Source organism: Xenopus laevis, chromosome 6S (assembly GCF_017654675.1).
Source record: "Xenopus laevis strain J_2021 chromosome 6S, Xenopus_laevis_v10.1, whole genome shotgun sequence".
In the NCBI taxonomy this organism is placed as follows: Eukaryota; Metazoa; Chordata; class Amphibia; order Anura; family Pipidae; genus Xenopus; species Xenopus laevis.
In genome coordinates, this window is record NC_054382.1 from 21731044 (window position 1) to 21748416 (window position 17373).

The 17373-nt window shown below is 37.6% G+C and overlaps 1 protein-coding gene across 2 annotated transcripts in view; it reads left to right on the top strand.

The window, feature by feature from the left end:
- The window catches only part of rsu1.S (Ras suppressor protein 1 S homeolog), an 81642-nt gene that overhangs the window by 42974 nt on the left and 21295 nt on the right, over positions 1-17373 (top strand). The gene's annotated exons all lie outside the window — the stretch shown is intronic.

Here is a 17373-nt window from a genome sequence, read left to right on the forward strand (position 1 = left end):
TGACCACCAAGTAGTCAAGGAAGTTGTCAGGAGAAAGAAAGAGGCTGTTCTGATGTTCTTCTGCTTAGGAAAAAAATAGAAACCTTTCTCATGTCCTTCCAGCACAGGCACTTTATAATTTAAATTGATCAATCATAATTCATCAACTAATTGATACAATACTAAGAATTTGTATAAATTATTTGTTATTGGTTTTATAGTAGAATCATCAATTGATAAAAAATACACAGCCGGTGTAGCGACAATCAATATTTTATTGGTTGTATTAATTTAAGCACAAGCACTTTATATTTATTGTCCCAAGGTGTGAATTTCATATATAGGTGTTAACTGATTGGTGAATGAACTAAGTGGAAGAAGTTGGTCATTAAGTTAATTGATACACGGTCCATAGAAGTGAGGGTTAAATCTAACCATTGAAGGCAATTTACAGTCACAAACAAGCTTCTTTGTCTCTTCTCCTTTGTAAACAATTCAATTTTATCCTTGTGTGTACTGTAGTTTTAGGAGACACTTTAATAAAGAAAGTTAGTGAAACCCTATTTTTACAAACTTTAGAGAAGCACAGCTTTGAAATCCCTAGGGCAGTGCTGTCCAGTTTATATGGTACAGAGGGCTGGAATTTTTCTAATCTACATGGTGGAGGGCCGATAATGGAAGCCAGTGTTAGCCACTCCCTATTTTTAGACCACACCCACTTTAAACCACACCCATGTTACCGCAAGACCATGTCCACATTAATAGCACACCAAAAAAAACAGATGGTTGGTGCTCACTGCAGGGATCAGGGCGAGAACGAGGGGTAGGCAGAGTAGGCGGCTGTCTACAACGCCGTCATTGAAGGGGCACTTTTAATGGGTTTTTTTTTTCGTTTTTTTTCAAGCGTTTATTTAATAATTAGTTTTAGTAATCAAGGTCACTCAGTCGGGTGGAATCCCCCTCCTTCACCTTCTCCCTCTTGCCGGCAAGTAATAGCTCCTTATGTGTGGTCTGGCAGTGCAGCGCGATGTGCGTATACGCGTCAATGTGAAAGTGTAAAGCTTCCTGCTGGCACAGCCAGGTACAGATTTGGACCGGGGGCCATATGTTTGCTGTTGCTGCTGGGCTGGGCACTGGCACAGGTACATAAATACTTAGGGGCAATATGATGTGATCAGATTTATTTTGGGCTGCTGCTGGCACAGGTAAAGATTGGGGGCAATATGATGGCTGCTGGAGGGTTGTATGATGAATGGCTGCTGGCACAGGCATGGGGGGCAGTATGATGGATGGCTGCTGGGCTTGCTGGTACAGGTATGGGGGGCATGGTACAGGTATGGGGGCAGCATAATGGATGGCTACTGGCACAGGTGTGGAGGGCAGTATAATGGATGGCTACTGGCACAGGTACAGGGGGCTGTATAATGGATGGCTGCTGGGCTTGCGGTACAGGTACAGGGGACAGTAATATAAATGAAAAAGTGTTGTACATTTTCTTGCTCTCTTTATTTAAAAACCATCATGGTAATGAGGTAAATAGTAATGCAGGACAGGGGGGCGCTGATTGAAGCTCTTGCTTAGGGTGCCAAACTACCTTGGCCCGGCACCGGCAGGGATGCCATTCATATGTGAAGAAAGTTATGTCATATGAAGATATACCCTTAAATCCATATGCCTCCTCCTCCCCTGTGTATAATACAGTACCTCCAGCATATGATTAAACACCTTAGGGGCAGTTTCAGTCCTTTCCTTCCCCTTTAACATCACCCAAGTTAGATTACTTCGTTTATTGAGCATAGACACTAGAATGTGATTCCTCATTTCTTACCATTGCGTTCTCTGCATTGTGGGAAATAGGGAATTGGCCTTTAGATTCTACAAAACGTGTGAATTTCTTACATAAATGTTTTCTTGGCACAAAATGTTTGTGGCAATACATTTTAGCCTTTACTAGTATCAGACAGCTTGTCTGGAGATTGTTTATAACAAGTTCAGAAGAGCGGCACCGCCGTGATGATCAGTCAGTAGTACAGAAGGCAACAAGGGTCACATCTTTTTCTTTCTACATATCCAGGGACTGGGAAATTTATAGTACGTGTCATGTTTTATTACAAAACAACCTAACGATTTTAGTCTGAATGATGCGAGAGAAGAAAAGCAGCGCATAAAGAATATTTAGCTCTTCGTATTTGGCATGCTAATAAGTGGCCTGCTAACGTGACCCCTGGATTCCATTTTTCCATTCTTCTGTGAACACGAGGAGCCATAGAAGCATACTTCTCATTAAGCAAATCACCAGGCTGAGGAGAAGTTGCAGTAATCCCTTCACAAGTCAGTAACCTTATGCTAAATTGAGCACTTTCATGCAACCGAATCATCCAAGCAAGATCAGAATATGAAAGTTGACCCACTTGACGGCGTGGAAGAGAGCTACTATTTTATTGATTGTAAAGGAACGGGGCGCGCACTATTTTTAGTCTTGACCGTTTAAATTGTCTTCTTTTTTAAATACGAAGATCTGAAGTACCTTTTATTTTAAGCCTCCACTGTCTTAAATCTCTTATTGCATGGGCACTCTGGGAAAAAGAGAAGATACTAGAATTCATTCTGCCATTAAATTCTTTTTATAAAGTGAAAGCAGTGCAGGTAATCATATTAGAAACAGAACAATCCAGCTCCTGTTGCCGAAAGGAAGGAATTGATGATCAATTAACTCAAATAAAAAAATGTATTCTCTTTTTTTTTGTTATTGCTGCAGAATGGTAACGTTTAGCTTATTGTTTGAAAAAGGAAATGCCTGGAACACAGAAATGTATCAGTGGCCTGATAGAGAAAATATCCCTCTTTTATTGTCTGTTCCTGAAAAGATGATACATGAGCACAAAGCTTATTCTGTGCACATCTCATTGATTCTCTGTATATTTAAATCCTAAAAAAGCCTAAAATTCTCTAGAGACTTTATAGTTTCCGCATACCTAGTGATTAAAAGGGGATAGAGTTCCTGCCATAACTTCCTTCCCTCAAGCTAAGCAGGATATTTACATCTACTTTATATGGAGTTTACAGATGGAGTCCTTGGTAAATGCTCATCGCATCTAGGGAATGTCCCTAGACATAATTACTCCATGTGAAGCTACTCTCAACTTTTTTGAGCATAACCCCTTGCCAGAGGATGGTGTATGTATGTTGCATATATGGCTCACAATTAATCCATCTATACATGGAGCCGTTAAATACCCATCACTCTACTTGTTTGAAGGTTAATAAGTAAGGCAGCAGCATCCACTTAAAGTGGTTGTTCTTCCAAACACTTATTTTCTATTGAGTTTTCAGATTGTTCACCAGAAATAATTGCTTTCTATTTTTTTGTTCCTCTCTAGTGTTTGTCTGGCTGCTCAGTAATCCAGGTGCGGATTCTGAACTGTTACAGTTTGCTCCATTAGTTGATCCATATATCAGTAGTATCTGTGGGAATATCAGCAACTGTTGTATCAATTCTAACAACTGCCTTTAATGAAACTCAGGGATTCAGCTCAGCAGGAACAAAGATAAATGTATCAACTAAATGTATCAATTCAGAACAGTTACATCCCAGAGCTGCTTTAGAAGGTGAAAAATGAAACTTTATACTTAAATATTAGAAAAACTATCATAAATAGAAAGTGTATGCAAGAAGTCTTTTCTGGTGAACTATGTGAAACCGACTGAACAAAGTGTTTGAAAGTGAAAAAACCCTTTAAACACTTAGGATTTCTTCTCCTTCTCTAACCCACTATATATATATATATATATATATATATATATATATATATATATATATATATATATATATATATATATATATATATATATATATATATATATATATATATATATATATATATATATACAGAAAAATAATTCAAGATTTTGCTTTCCTTTGAATCACTGAACTAATATTAGTTGTATAATCAGTGTTTCTGAGAACTGCTGCACATCTGTGTTATATGGAGTCGACCAACTTCTGGCACCTGTTACATTCCACAATTCTTCTGCATTTCTTAGTTTTGCCTCAGAAACAGCATGGAACCAAGTTGTTGCTTCTTTACTGGTGTGTTTGGGGCCATTTCAAGGACATTTCTTCTTCAGCATAAGGCAACATGACCTCTTCAAGTATTTTGATGTATTGCAAATGATCCATGATCCCTGGTATGTGATAAATAAGCCCAACACCATAGTATGAGAAACATCCCCATATCATATCATGGGGGTCATCTGACAAACTGGCTGTGGTCCCTAGACCCAAAAAGAACAATCTTGCTTTTGTTAATCCACAAAATGTTGCGCCATTTCTCTTTAGGCCAAGCAATGTGTTTTTTAGCCAATTGTAACCTCTTCAGCACAATGTCTTTTTTTCAACAATGGGTCTTTGCGAGAGCTTCATGCCAATGTTTGGCTTCAAATCGGCGTCTTCTAATTGTAACAGTATCACAGGTAACTTTACACCTTCTTTTATCTTCCTGGAGCTGATCATTGGTTGAGTCTTTGTCATTTTGGCTATTCTTCTATCCATTCCAATGGTAGTTTTCTGTTTTCATCCACGTCTTTCATGGTTTGGTTGCCATTTTAAAGCATTTGAGATAATTTTAGCTGAAATTCTTTAACTGTACACAGCCCTGTGGTATATCTGTGCCTACAACTTGTCACATTAATCATCAGGTTTCCCAACACAATATCTGCATTGAACCAGTGAAGGCAGGATCCAATAAGGCCTAAATGATAGAAGCAGGTGGATGAAAAGAGATTTGCTTCACAATTTGTTGTGTTCAATTGGACACAGTTTAGTGGATTTGGTGTGAATGAGTAGAAGAATATTGCTGCAGTTTTGCTGCCCTGTATCCATGCCCAGCTTCATTTATGCGCATCCGTTTGCTCAGCCGTGATAAATACTGCATTATAATCTCTACACATCCTAAAAAAATTACATTTACGGAGAAGTATCCTGAAAACTGACTTGACATAATAGTTTTTTTAATGCAAATTATTGCAGCTCTGCTATACTACCCCAAATATAGGAGCACAGATATTTAATATTTAGCTCTGAGTTAACTGACTATTGCCAGCACTTGGAGGCTCTCTTGGAAATCGGTTTAGTGGACTCCTTGCTCCTATTAGAATGAAGCAGCTGCTACATGCTTACAGAACCTGTTTAAAGTGCCAAAGCCTCATGTTCAACTTCGTCCTTAAATTTACAGCGCCATTCCTTGTAGTGTAGGAGCAATTCTTCATAAATAAATCTATAAAACAAAGGTTACATTCAGCACAAACTTTGTTAGTTATTCATAAGACAAAGACTCACATTTCAGAATTCAGGGCTCACCTATACAAATATTACTCTTCATCCATTTTTATAGGATTTCAGAATTTCATGGTTTGTGACCTAATTACTCCAGCCAAAAAGTTTCTACTGAAAAGTATAAACAAATAAATGGGGCACTTTTGTTCCAGTTCAGCAAAGCTGCTGGCTTCCTTATTTAGATAAGATATAGTAATTCCATTTGAAACAACAGTTCTTACCAATGAACCTGAGAAAGGTTCCAGCTTTACTATATTACACATGTGCTGGCTCAGGGAGGTGCAAGGAACCCCTGGGAGAGCTACTCAGTATTGAGTAGAAAGTACCTGGGGCCAGTGTGTTTGTCACGGAGAAGACCCAAATCAACTGGGGGACTTTTTATATACAAATCAATGTAATTTTTATTTCAGTAATATGGCACTACATGAGGCGGAAGAGGTCCAAAACATGCAGTGCCATTTTCCCTTTCTGTCTTTCCATGTTAATTTGGATTTTCATGACACTGCTCTGGACTTGGCTATTCCACCACCTGTTGAAATTAACTACTGCTCTTTCAGTAATTTGGATCTTCATACCTTAAGTCTACTAAAAATAGTTTACACATTAAGTAAACTCAATAGGCTGGTTTTGCTTCGAATCATTTTATTTTAGTTTGGATCAAGTACAAGGTACTGTTTTTATTATTACAGGGAAAAAGGAAATTGTTTTGAAATTTTTTGATTATTTGGATAAAATGGAGTCTACGGAAGGTGGCTTTTCCTTAATTCAGAGCTTTCTGGATCACAGGTTTCCGGATAATCGATCCCATACCTGTACTTCAGACTTCTTAAACCATCAGGAGACTAATTGGACAAAACTTGAGCCTATTGTTACCAAGAAGGCCTGTCTGAAAGGAAAGTGCTGCTTAGCATTCCATACATGATACTCCTTCCTCCCCCCCCAGCATAGCTGCCCCTCGGGGCAATTCCCCTAACTTTATACTTACCCCTCAGCCCAGATTCAGGCATCGGAGTTCCACGCAACCATCTTCCGGGTCTTCATGTCTTTTTCCTGTGATTTGGCAATTTTCGTGAGTTTTGGCACTTCCTAGGTAACCCATCATTGTAACTTCTTAGATAACCCACCAGAATATGAACCATTCCAGGGGACATTACAGGAGACACCCAAGATTCAGTGCTGCCAAACCAGGCAAGGCTTCATTAAGATCATGGTGTATGAACATGATAGGACCCTGAGGTTGTAAGGTCCAGGGGACAGGAATGTCTGTGAATGAGGAATAACCAGAAAATGTGCTGCAAAATCTGTCTAATATAAACTTCAGTTTGGTTTCCAAGAAAATGTTTGACAGACCCATCCATGTTTAGCAGAATTGCTGTTTTTATGTGTACAAGAATCTAGAACAGGCCAGCGAGAAGCACCGAGGTTTAAAGTAGCACACATTTCATCATTACAGATATTTGTTTTCTTCCAGCAACCCGTGGTAAATTCTTCACTGAAAACTGTTGCACCATCATAAATAGAGCCTATAACCTTGTCAGAATCGTGTTTATATATCTGCTAACCTGTCTACAAAAATGATTACAGTACACAGAGCAACATACCGGGGAAAGAGGGGATGAATTATCTTTAAGAAAGACTGAGTGTACATTGGAGGAGAGACTTTCTTGCTGCACTATAGAAATAAGAGCCTTTGCTGGAAATTATTTTTGAGCCTTGTGCTGGCTTTTTTATATCGGGCTGCAGATTTGTGTTTATACCTGAATGCAAAGACGGCAATAAAATCTTGTCCCATCTGCAAAATGTGAAAAACCATACTGGCACAAAGGATAATCTCTCTATTTACCTCTTAATTCAGTTGAATAATTTAATAATATTTGATTATTAATAATAATCCCCCTGCTGTGACAAACAGTGCTAATTATTTGTTTCTTTAACACTATGTTACTACTAAAGCAATAGGTTCCTGAAGATTGATGTTATTGTGCACTTTTTGTATAAATCCTGCTCTCCTCCCTCATCCGCAGTGACAAATACTCCATATATACTTGTTTCCAAGGAGAGAAAAAAATTCTGCTGTCATTCTATTGTCCAGAACTCGTCATTATCCATCATTAGACTGCGTCAAATTGATCTACATTTTTAGAGAAGTAGATAAGTGACTGATATCTGGATTATATTGTCCTAAAGTACCCACGAGTATGCAGAATGTTGACAAGCTGAATATTCAGAGAACAACTTCTTAATGATTACTATCTGCTTTTTGACCTCCCTTGTACTCTGAGCCAGAATTATGATGGGAAAGTCACCAATCATTACACATATTAGAAAGTTTGCTTCCCAGAGGGCAGACAATGAGCAATCAAGATTTCTGACGAGATAGTTTCAGAAAGGAAGTATCTTCTTTCATATATTTATCATGTGGACTGGCTGGAGGGAGAGCTATTAAAAAATCACTTTCTTAAAATACCCAGTCCTTCTCAGAATTCTGTAGATTTTAACATGTAGCTCTCTGTATATTGTGCATTATATTGTTCTGTAGGAACCAGCAAGGCAACTTGTTTAGCCATTTTTATAAAATTTGGTCAAAGTATTTTCTTTTCTTCCTTAAGTCAATCAAGGTTAAATATATGTCTGAGAGAGACTCCATTTAAAGATTACTTATCAGCAAAGCTATTGCAGGGCATAGTTACCTTAGATTCTTTTGAAAAGGTTGTGATAATAGATGATTTTTGTTAAGTCCATGGCATGAATTTTTGCATTTATATTTCTACATTTTGTATTCTCATGACAATCATGCAAGAGCCCCAACCCCTTGTGTGCAGAATGTGTTTCACATTTATCTTGCCATCGACTTTCCAATGTATTTAGCAAGGGCAATAACATACTGGAAAACAGTTCATCAGGGTCTGATATATATATAATATCAGAGATGGGCACCTTTCAGTCTCCAGCCTTAAAAGCGAGAAACCCTTTTCTAAATCATGCTACATGTTTGGATGCTAATGGAAAATATGTTTGAAAAGAAAACAATCACATAGGGAGTGATTTATCAACCTTTTTTTTTTTTACCTAAAACTTGAAATTCAAATTAGAGCTTCAATGAAAATTTATGAAGCACAAAAACTTGTAAAATGTGGCCTCTTAAAGCTGCCAAATTTATGTAGAATTTAATGAGAGTTGTCATAAACAAAATGTAAGCAATTTTCAATTCAAGTTTTTCAAATGTTTTTTGGGCTTTTAAACTCACTTTCAATGTAATTCAAGTAATCAAGTATTCACTCTAGTTTTTTTTTGGTAAAGATTTTTAAATAAATAAGGAAACATTCATTATTTGTGAGTTTATTGAAGTAGAAAAAAAACTCTAAAATTACACAAATTGTGCTAAATTGGCCTCATAAAACACAGCCTAATATTTTGGTGCCATGATAAATGCCTAAACCAGGAGATATCTAGTATAGGTAAATCTAAAAACACACCAGTCAGTTGAACGGAAGAAGCTGCTCAGATGAGTAGTGAAACGTCTTCATTGATTACTCAGCAAGTCCAGTTGTTTTTAGATTTACCTATACTAGATATACCATGACCTGGATGAATGAAAATCTTCATAGTCACTAAACCAGGAGAGTTTTAATTTTTTTTTTTTTTAGTATCTTTTAAGCTAGTATCACATTTGTGTCTGACATTTGGCTTCTAGAAAAAAACACATCATAATGAGAGTTGGGATGCAATGGGCAATCTCTCTCTCTCTCTCTCTCTTAGAGAGAGATCCTCTCTAGTAGCGGGGGAGGATCTAGCCCTGACTGAAACCAACGCTCATGAGACACTTATTATATTTGCTGCGCCTGTAACTAGGTAACACTTTTGCACTAACTTACATACATTACACCTATCACACTTTCATTTAGCTTTCCCTTTATTTCTTGTTCACATCTATACTCACACCTATACTCATCCATATTCACTCACATACATATACACATGTGCACCTATACATATCACTTTACTTTGCCTTCATTATTGTCTTTCCATTATCACATTTTTTTTAAAAAATGGCCGTTGGTTTGGGCAGACTCTCTCTCCCTTAAAAGCCGCAAAAGCAGGTGCTGGGTGAGGATCTAGCCCACAGGTGGAAATCAAGATTCAGTAGACATTTACTCCAAGTAATGTTATTAAGCAGATAGGTAAAGACCTTTTATATTATGACCAGAGGTAAACAAGTTAGGGACCACAGTGTGAGGTTTACCTTGACATGGTATGATGGCTTATCAATTTTATGATCAAAACTTTGTAACAAAAATTCCTGTTTTTTTAAAAAATACATTCACTTGCATATTTATTGAACTTCTGAGACGGGACCAGGGAATGTGCTCTAATTAGCTGGCCAGGTCAGTAGCATTTCCATTGTACTTAAACATATTGTAATTTAGGCTTAGGAGTGCACCCACAACCCCACTTTTTTGCAATAAATAAGTGATCCATGGAACTAGGGTTGCCACCTTTTGGCCCAGTTTAATCCAGGCAGGGGGCGGGGCTGTGATGCAATGGGGCGGGGCTGTGATGCAATGGGAAGGGGTGGGACTATGTCGTGTCAATCATAGGGAATCCTGCCCGGTTTTCCGAATTCAAAAAAACAGACTGTCCAGGTCAAAACTAGACAGGTGGAAACCCTACACGGAACAAATCTATCAATGCATATTTTGCTTGAAACTATTTTAGTAATAATGAATTCCTATGTGAAAATAAAATTCTATTTCTAATGATAACATTATCTGCATAATCTGAAAAGGTGTTTTGCAAGACACAGGAATAACATGCCAGTGGAGCAGGAATATCTCCCAGTGCAGCTGTGAAAGGGTTAGCACTCATCAGGCAACGTGCCGTCAGCTTTTCACTTAATAAAAAAAAGGTATTTACTTTCTTGAAACTGTCACGCAGAGAGTAATAAAAGTGCAGCAGCCCAATATTATTAGTTCCTCTCTGACAGCTCGGCTAATTACAGTTCATATCTGCTTGGAACTGTTGAAATGTGTAACATGCTTTTGGACAGGTGTTAATAAGCACAATGAATTGATATGCTATGAGATCTAATGAAGCCTCACATGCTTATTCTCCTCTGTGTTAATCAAATAAAAAAAAAAACGCCCACAAAAAGTATAGTTTAGGTTTTGAGTGTCATAGCAACTGTTTTTTTAATTAAAGCAAGTAGCATAATTAAATAGCAAAACCATGAAATGAGCTATTTTTTTTTTTATTTTCTTATACCCTTATGAGCTATTATCTTCTTTGTCAAAGGCAGCTTTTGCCCAAACCCCTAAGTTCCAAATATGAAGCCAGATGTTTGTTCAATTCACAAGACTTCTTTATCAACCAACATGGGTATGATTTGCATTAAAGGCAAAGCAAGCTGTACTATAAACAAGCAGGTTATTGACATGTATAGTTTGAAAAAGTATGGCTCCAATACATACAGTGACACAATGTAAATTACTCTAACTTGAATTTATTTAATCAAGCTGCCTTTGGTGAAGCATTTTAGAGAGAGCTCCCTTGTCTAAAGAAACCATACAGGTATGGGACCTGTTATCCAGAAGGCTCGGGTCTGAGGGTTTTCACGATAACGGATATTTTCGTAATTTGGATCTTTGTACCTTAAGTCTACTACTAGTAAACCATGTAAACTAGGGATGCACCGAATCCAGGATTCAGTTCCTGATTCGGCCTTTTTAAGCCGGAATCGGCCGAATCCTTGTGCATGGCCGAACCGAATCCTAATTTGCATTTGTAAATTAGGTGTGGGAAGGGAAATGATGTGACTTTTTGTGACAAAACAAGGAAGTAAAAAACATTTTCCAGATACTTACAAAAAAAATATGAATGTAAAAAACTTGATTGAATACAACCGTGAAAAAAACTTGAATAACTCGATTTTTTTTTCAAGTTTATAGACTCTTGATTTGTGAATTTACAAATTGGAAAACTCGAGTTACATCTTGGATTTAAAAAATGGCTTGAATTTTGCTTGGACAGCACATACTGACTTCTACATGAACTCGCCAGCTCTTAAACGCATATTTCTTTACATTCTAGCTTTTTTTTTTTGCTTAATAAATACCGGACATTTGAGTTTTTGAAAATATAATTCAAATTTGTGAGTTTTTGTGCCAATAAAAAAAAAATCTAATTCGTATGGAGTATGGAGATCCAAATTATCCAAAAATCCCCAGGTCCCAAGCATTCTGGATAACAGGTCCCATACCTGTATTTGCTGTTTGCAGTCTGTATGCCGTAATAGAATGACCTGTTTCAATATGATGTTGCTTATTTATGCATGGAAGAGGAGAATCAAAAGGAAATATATTATTGCCATGGTTTACTAGCTTAGTGTAAATGTGCTCATGTTACATAAGTCCATTTATCTGCATTATCCATGAAAAAAATACCTTGAATGGTTTCTGACTTTTAATTCTGAGAGCAGCTAAGAGTGTTATGAAACGTTTTATTATATCATAATTATGCCAGTTACACATCTTTGTCTGCTGTTATCATCACTGCCAGAACATACATACAGATTTTAAATTTATATTTCCTAAAATACATTCTGTGTTAAGAATATATAGACATATGCGGCGTCTTTGAACTTGGTAACCATGCTGAGTTTTGCTTTGGGTGCCAAGAAAGTACATCCTAAATATAATGGGAATAGAATATATTTTGCAATTTATTTATCACTTTTCTAGCTTGGATATTAAATTCCATATTGCTGTTAATTTTTTGCAGAATACAAAGTTTTATTTTATCAGCGTGCAGAATACACAGACTATTCTTCCTCCACACAGTGTAGGAGCATATACATGCAATGGCGTAATTATAGACCCAGACTGTCAGGTTGCATCCTCTATAGTTAATTAGAAATCCCCCTCCCTTTCCCAGCCGCTCTCTTACCTGCGGCGGGGAAGCAGAGATTGGGCGGAGTCCGGCCTGGGAGTGGGCGGGGTCCGGCTGGAGGGTGGGCAGAGTGAGGGCGGGAAGTGGGCGGGAGGATGGAGATCGAAGGCGCTCTCTAGTTACACCACAGCATACATGTTTTGTCTTATTAAAGACATTCTTTATCAACTGTAAAGGAACTGCATAACAGGACATGCTGTTAAACTCAACAGGGATTCTTTACCTATGGATCGCAAACCAAAAATGGGTTTCGTGCTGTTTGGTTTGGGTCTCTGTGATCCCCTAAATAGCAGGGGTATTTCCCTATAATTAAACAGTGACTCAACAAGATGGAAATTGATTCTCAACCATTTTTTGGGTTGCAAAGCCAATTCTACAACATGATTTGAGGACAAAAGTATCACCCGGGTTACTTTGATTGGCACTGGTGATAAAAACAGTATGAGATGCTGCCATTTTGCTCTTCTGACGCATTCTTTTTGCAGATTCGACCACAACAGTGAATCTAATTATCAATGATTATGCATAGGCTAATGAGGAGCTCTACATGAAGCAGTTTCAATGCCATAAACCACAGTATATATATAACCATGCATATGTAAGGGGGTCTATGGGAAATAGTAATAGGGCCACAGGGAGGAATCAAAAGACAGTTTTATTGATCTATTTTGTAGAATATGCATCCCATTTCACAGTAACCATATAACACAGGTCTTTCAGTCACTGAGACGTTGGATGAAACCTCAAATTCTGCCATTGAAAAGTATCTAGAGTTGCAGAACATTGGGGCGGGTATGGGATTCCTCATCCAGATACTCATTATCCAGAATTAAGTGAAGGCCATCTCCCATTCTCCATTATAATTAATAAAATTTTAAAAAATTATCCTAATTCTCTTTTATAATAAATCAGTACCTTATACTCAATCCCTGCTAAGATATAATTAATCTTTATTGGAGGCGAAACAATGTTATAAGGTTTACTGTATTTTATATTTAAATGATTTTTTTTGCAGACACAAGGTATGGAGATGCAAATTACGGAAAGATTCCTTATCTGGAAAAACCCTGGTTCTGAGCAATCTAGATAACAGATCCCGTGCCATACTATTGGTCAGTGTTTCATCCATACACTAGAAATAGCTTCCGGGGTCATGTAGGAGCTGAACTAGTGGCAGCTGGTAGATAGGCCTAGGGTGCTCCATATTGATCAGTTGTGCCTACATTGCTAATTCTTGTCCCCACACCAAACACAAGTGGGAACTAATTATCTGTCTGCCTTTGTCTTTTCAGTGCACTAACCAGTAGAAAACTTGCACTGTTCTCTGCTTACTCTGTACTAGTGCTGTGCCTATAGGGGACACACACACTACGTTTTTCTTTGCATTAACTCCCATCATTTTTGCTTTCCCCATGAGACCAGAGTGGTGTCAAAAAATTTTCTCACATTATAAACAAATGTTTGTACAACATGTTCCTTTGCAAAAACGTCAACATCTTTAATATTTTTCTATTTCTGTGAAATTTAAACTTGTGTTATACATATACATCATTTTGTTTCCTTCCTTCCTTCCAGGCCCTGGGTAGAAAGTCAGTTCTAGTCACGAGGAATAATATCAAACAAAAGTGTAAATATTTTATAAAAACACAAAAAAATAGCAGACAAAAAGGCAACTCCTGCCTGGTCGGTGCTATAAATTAATTTTAAGTTGAACTACCCCTTAATTGTGACTTGTAGGCAGGCAAACTTCTGCTTCCCCTGTAAAGTTCTAATAGCAGATGGAATCTGATGGCAGCTTTCCACAGAAATGGAGGCATTTCATTATCTTCTGTGCAAAGACTGGTAATTCTTTAACAGGCAATTAATTAACAGTTCACATTAAATCGCTAACCTAAGGCTGTGCACTTTGCTCGATCATTTGTTTTCCTTGCTGACTTGTCTCTTGCGGAGTCGCCACTCATTTTTACCAATCAAGGGAGGACAGAGTGTTTTGTACTCATTTAGTAGCTCCCCTGATTCCTGCTTACTGTTCTTTGTGCAAGCACAGTGCTAATTAGCATGAGTATGGTATGACTGTAGATTACACATACAGTATATCTAGCCCTCTTTATTCTTGAACATAGCCTATTGCAAAAATCCCAACTGTAACGGATTCTTTATCATTTCTTTGCTTAATGGTGCTCCTAAGTGCATCCTTTTCAGATGCATATAGAATTTTTCCAATATCATTTTATATATTAAGAGGCATCATTTTTTTTTTTTTTTTTTACAAATAGAGGTACAGTATATGGTAATTGAGAGGAAAGTGCTTACAGTAAAGGTGGCCATACATGGGTCAATAAAAGCTGCTGACAAAGTTGGCATCTTATTGGCTAATGTATGAGGGCCCCCTGATGGACTTCTCCAATTGATATCTGGCTGAAAATTGGCCAGATAACGATCAGGCAGGCTTAAAATTCCTGTAGGGTCGAGGGCCACATAGGTTAGTTTATGTTGTTGATTTTACCGCCTGCATATCTGGCCTTCTGATCCAATTGTTGGACCCTAGGGCCCACAAAAGAGTCAGTTAGATATTGTCCACTCAAGATGGGCATATTGGTGCAAGATTTGATTGTTTGGCAAACAAGCAGACCAATCCATGTATGGCAACCTTAACAAACCATCCCAAGTATCTTACCAGACAGTGGTAATGACAGATTCTAAGTTGAGCCAAACCTATGCGATGAAAGTGCATATAGGGGCAGATTATGTGGTGTAAAAATGGCAAAAAATTTTTAAAGTGCTTTTTTTTTTTAATTTTTTTTTTTTTTCTCAAGCTACTTCCGCCGGGAACTTACAAAGATCTGAAGCAGTGTAAAATAATGGTGGCAAATCTTGCATTTGCATGACCTAAAATAACACTCACCTTTATAAATTCGCCATTTATTTATTTGACTCTGTTTTTCAGGTGAATTTCGTTGTACACAGCATAATAAATAGGCCCCATAATATAAACTGCTGGCAGCCTGGCTGACTATCCATAAATGGCTCTGAGCATCTGTTAAAGCTCATTTACAAACACAAGCGCAAAGTGCTGAAATGCACACAAATATCCAAGCTTTTTACCTACAATGCTGAATTTTCCACAGAATTGTTGAATACTTTAGGTTGCATGCTAAATAGTGTGTGCCAAACATTTACCAATTTGGACGCTTGTTAATATTATGCCCACGTTGTAAGGATCATATAATACCTTTGTAAATAGGGATTTGCTCCTGCCTTTGTAAATGAGTCCCAATATGTACAAATGACGATGTGAACTTATAAGGACTCAAACAGCTGTGTATACCAGTTGTACCTTATTGTACATGTAAATGCTCAGCACACTAGTATCTATTAAAGCATAAAGGTACATTTGGAAATAGTTGTCCAGCAAGACTAGAAAGAGCAAAATAACATGGAGGATTGTACCCATTTTTTTGTACTTTGCCACCAGCCTTTTCCGTAGCAAATGACCACTTGTGAGTTTAAATAGTAAGAGTCCCAAAAGCTTGCCACTAGCTTCTTGTAGGGAGCACCAAAGCAGTAGTTGAGGTCGGGGGGGGGGGGGAATTGAAGGCCAATAAAGTTGGGCATGCATATAAAGATTTGATGAGGTCTCAAGTTAACCTTTACCTGATTCTGCCTGGGAAAACCATATCACGAAACTGATGCAACCCTTCCTGTTGCGATTCTAATGTGTGTTAGGTATGTGGCTGGTTTTTAGCCAGATACTGACTAAGCAGAGCCATTGTTGAGCTGGCAGGTTATAACGGTTTTAAAGACGAGATCCCACTGTACATTAACATCCTAATAAAGCTGACTAATGACTATGATGATAGTAAACTCCACTGGGGCAGACACTAACCATGAACAGTCATGGTTACGTGCAGCAGAATATTCTGACGCTATATTAATATAAACTAATCATAATTTTGGGGTGGTGAGTCATTGAGCCACATCTCACCACTTGTACAGTTTTGCCCTAGCATACAGAGCTGCAAATCGGGGGGCCTTATTTATCAAAGTCCAAATGTATCTGACTTTTTTTTTAATGAAAAAAGTCATACCAAGCTAGAATCCACAATTGGACCTTATTTATTATTTTAAAAATCATGATTTTTTTCGGATCTGGGACAAACACAAAAAAAATTAGAAAAAAATCTGAATCGTATGGTTTTTTTTCTGGCTTTTTCCCAAAAACTCAGAATTTTTCAAATTTGCTTCTAAAAAAGCCCGAAATAGGACTGTATTCCTGAAAAGTCTGAATTTTTCTGAAAAAAAAGCCCTAAATAGTCGGATTTTCAGTCTAATTCCAGCACAGACCACAGAAACATCCAAATATGATAGGGACCTCTCCCATTGACTTATATACAACCTCGGCAGGTCTGAGATGTTGGATTTACGGATTTGGACTTTTCCATCCTCAGGGTATAATTTTTTGGGTTTATGGCATTCAGACTTTAATAAATAATTCCTAAGTGTGTGAATAGTTGAATCATCAAGTTATTTTGTTTGCTATAAAGTCAAGGAAACATCTAAAAATAGAGGGACAGGGAATACATAAAAACAGGCAACTTGCTATAAATCTTTCTTCTATAATGCAGGATATATTAGGCAGTATACATCAAACTGACACTGCATATGAAGAAGCTTCAGTACTAGACCTTTTTCTAGTAAAGGGACGTTATCACTGAAAAATTGCTCTACTTTATTTAATGCAAAGTGGTTGAGTTTTATATACCTGTTTATATACCTGTCTCACACTCGTACATTAAAAAGGTTCTTCTTGTAAAGGTTCCTCAACCACATTTGCTGCTTGTGTTAACCCCTTGTTTGAGAACAGTTACAGCAGTATGAAATTGGCCAAATGCCTTACATGTATGTGAGTGCCGCTCCATCCGTTACTCAAAACAGTGTTGGATGGTGAGGCCTAGCCAGACATCCAGGAAGCAAGAACACTATTAAACATTTGAATAAATGGAGTGCATGTGAGTTTCTACTATAGTTTTATTCTCTTGTGCCAATCGCTGAACTTTCCTAGAGCTGTTGTACTGATTTAGTTTTAAGTGGGCCATGCACAAATACTCAGTATA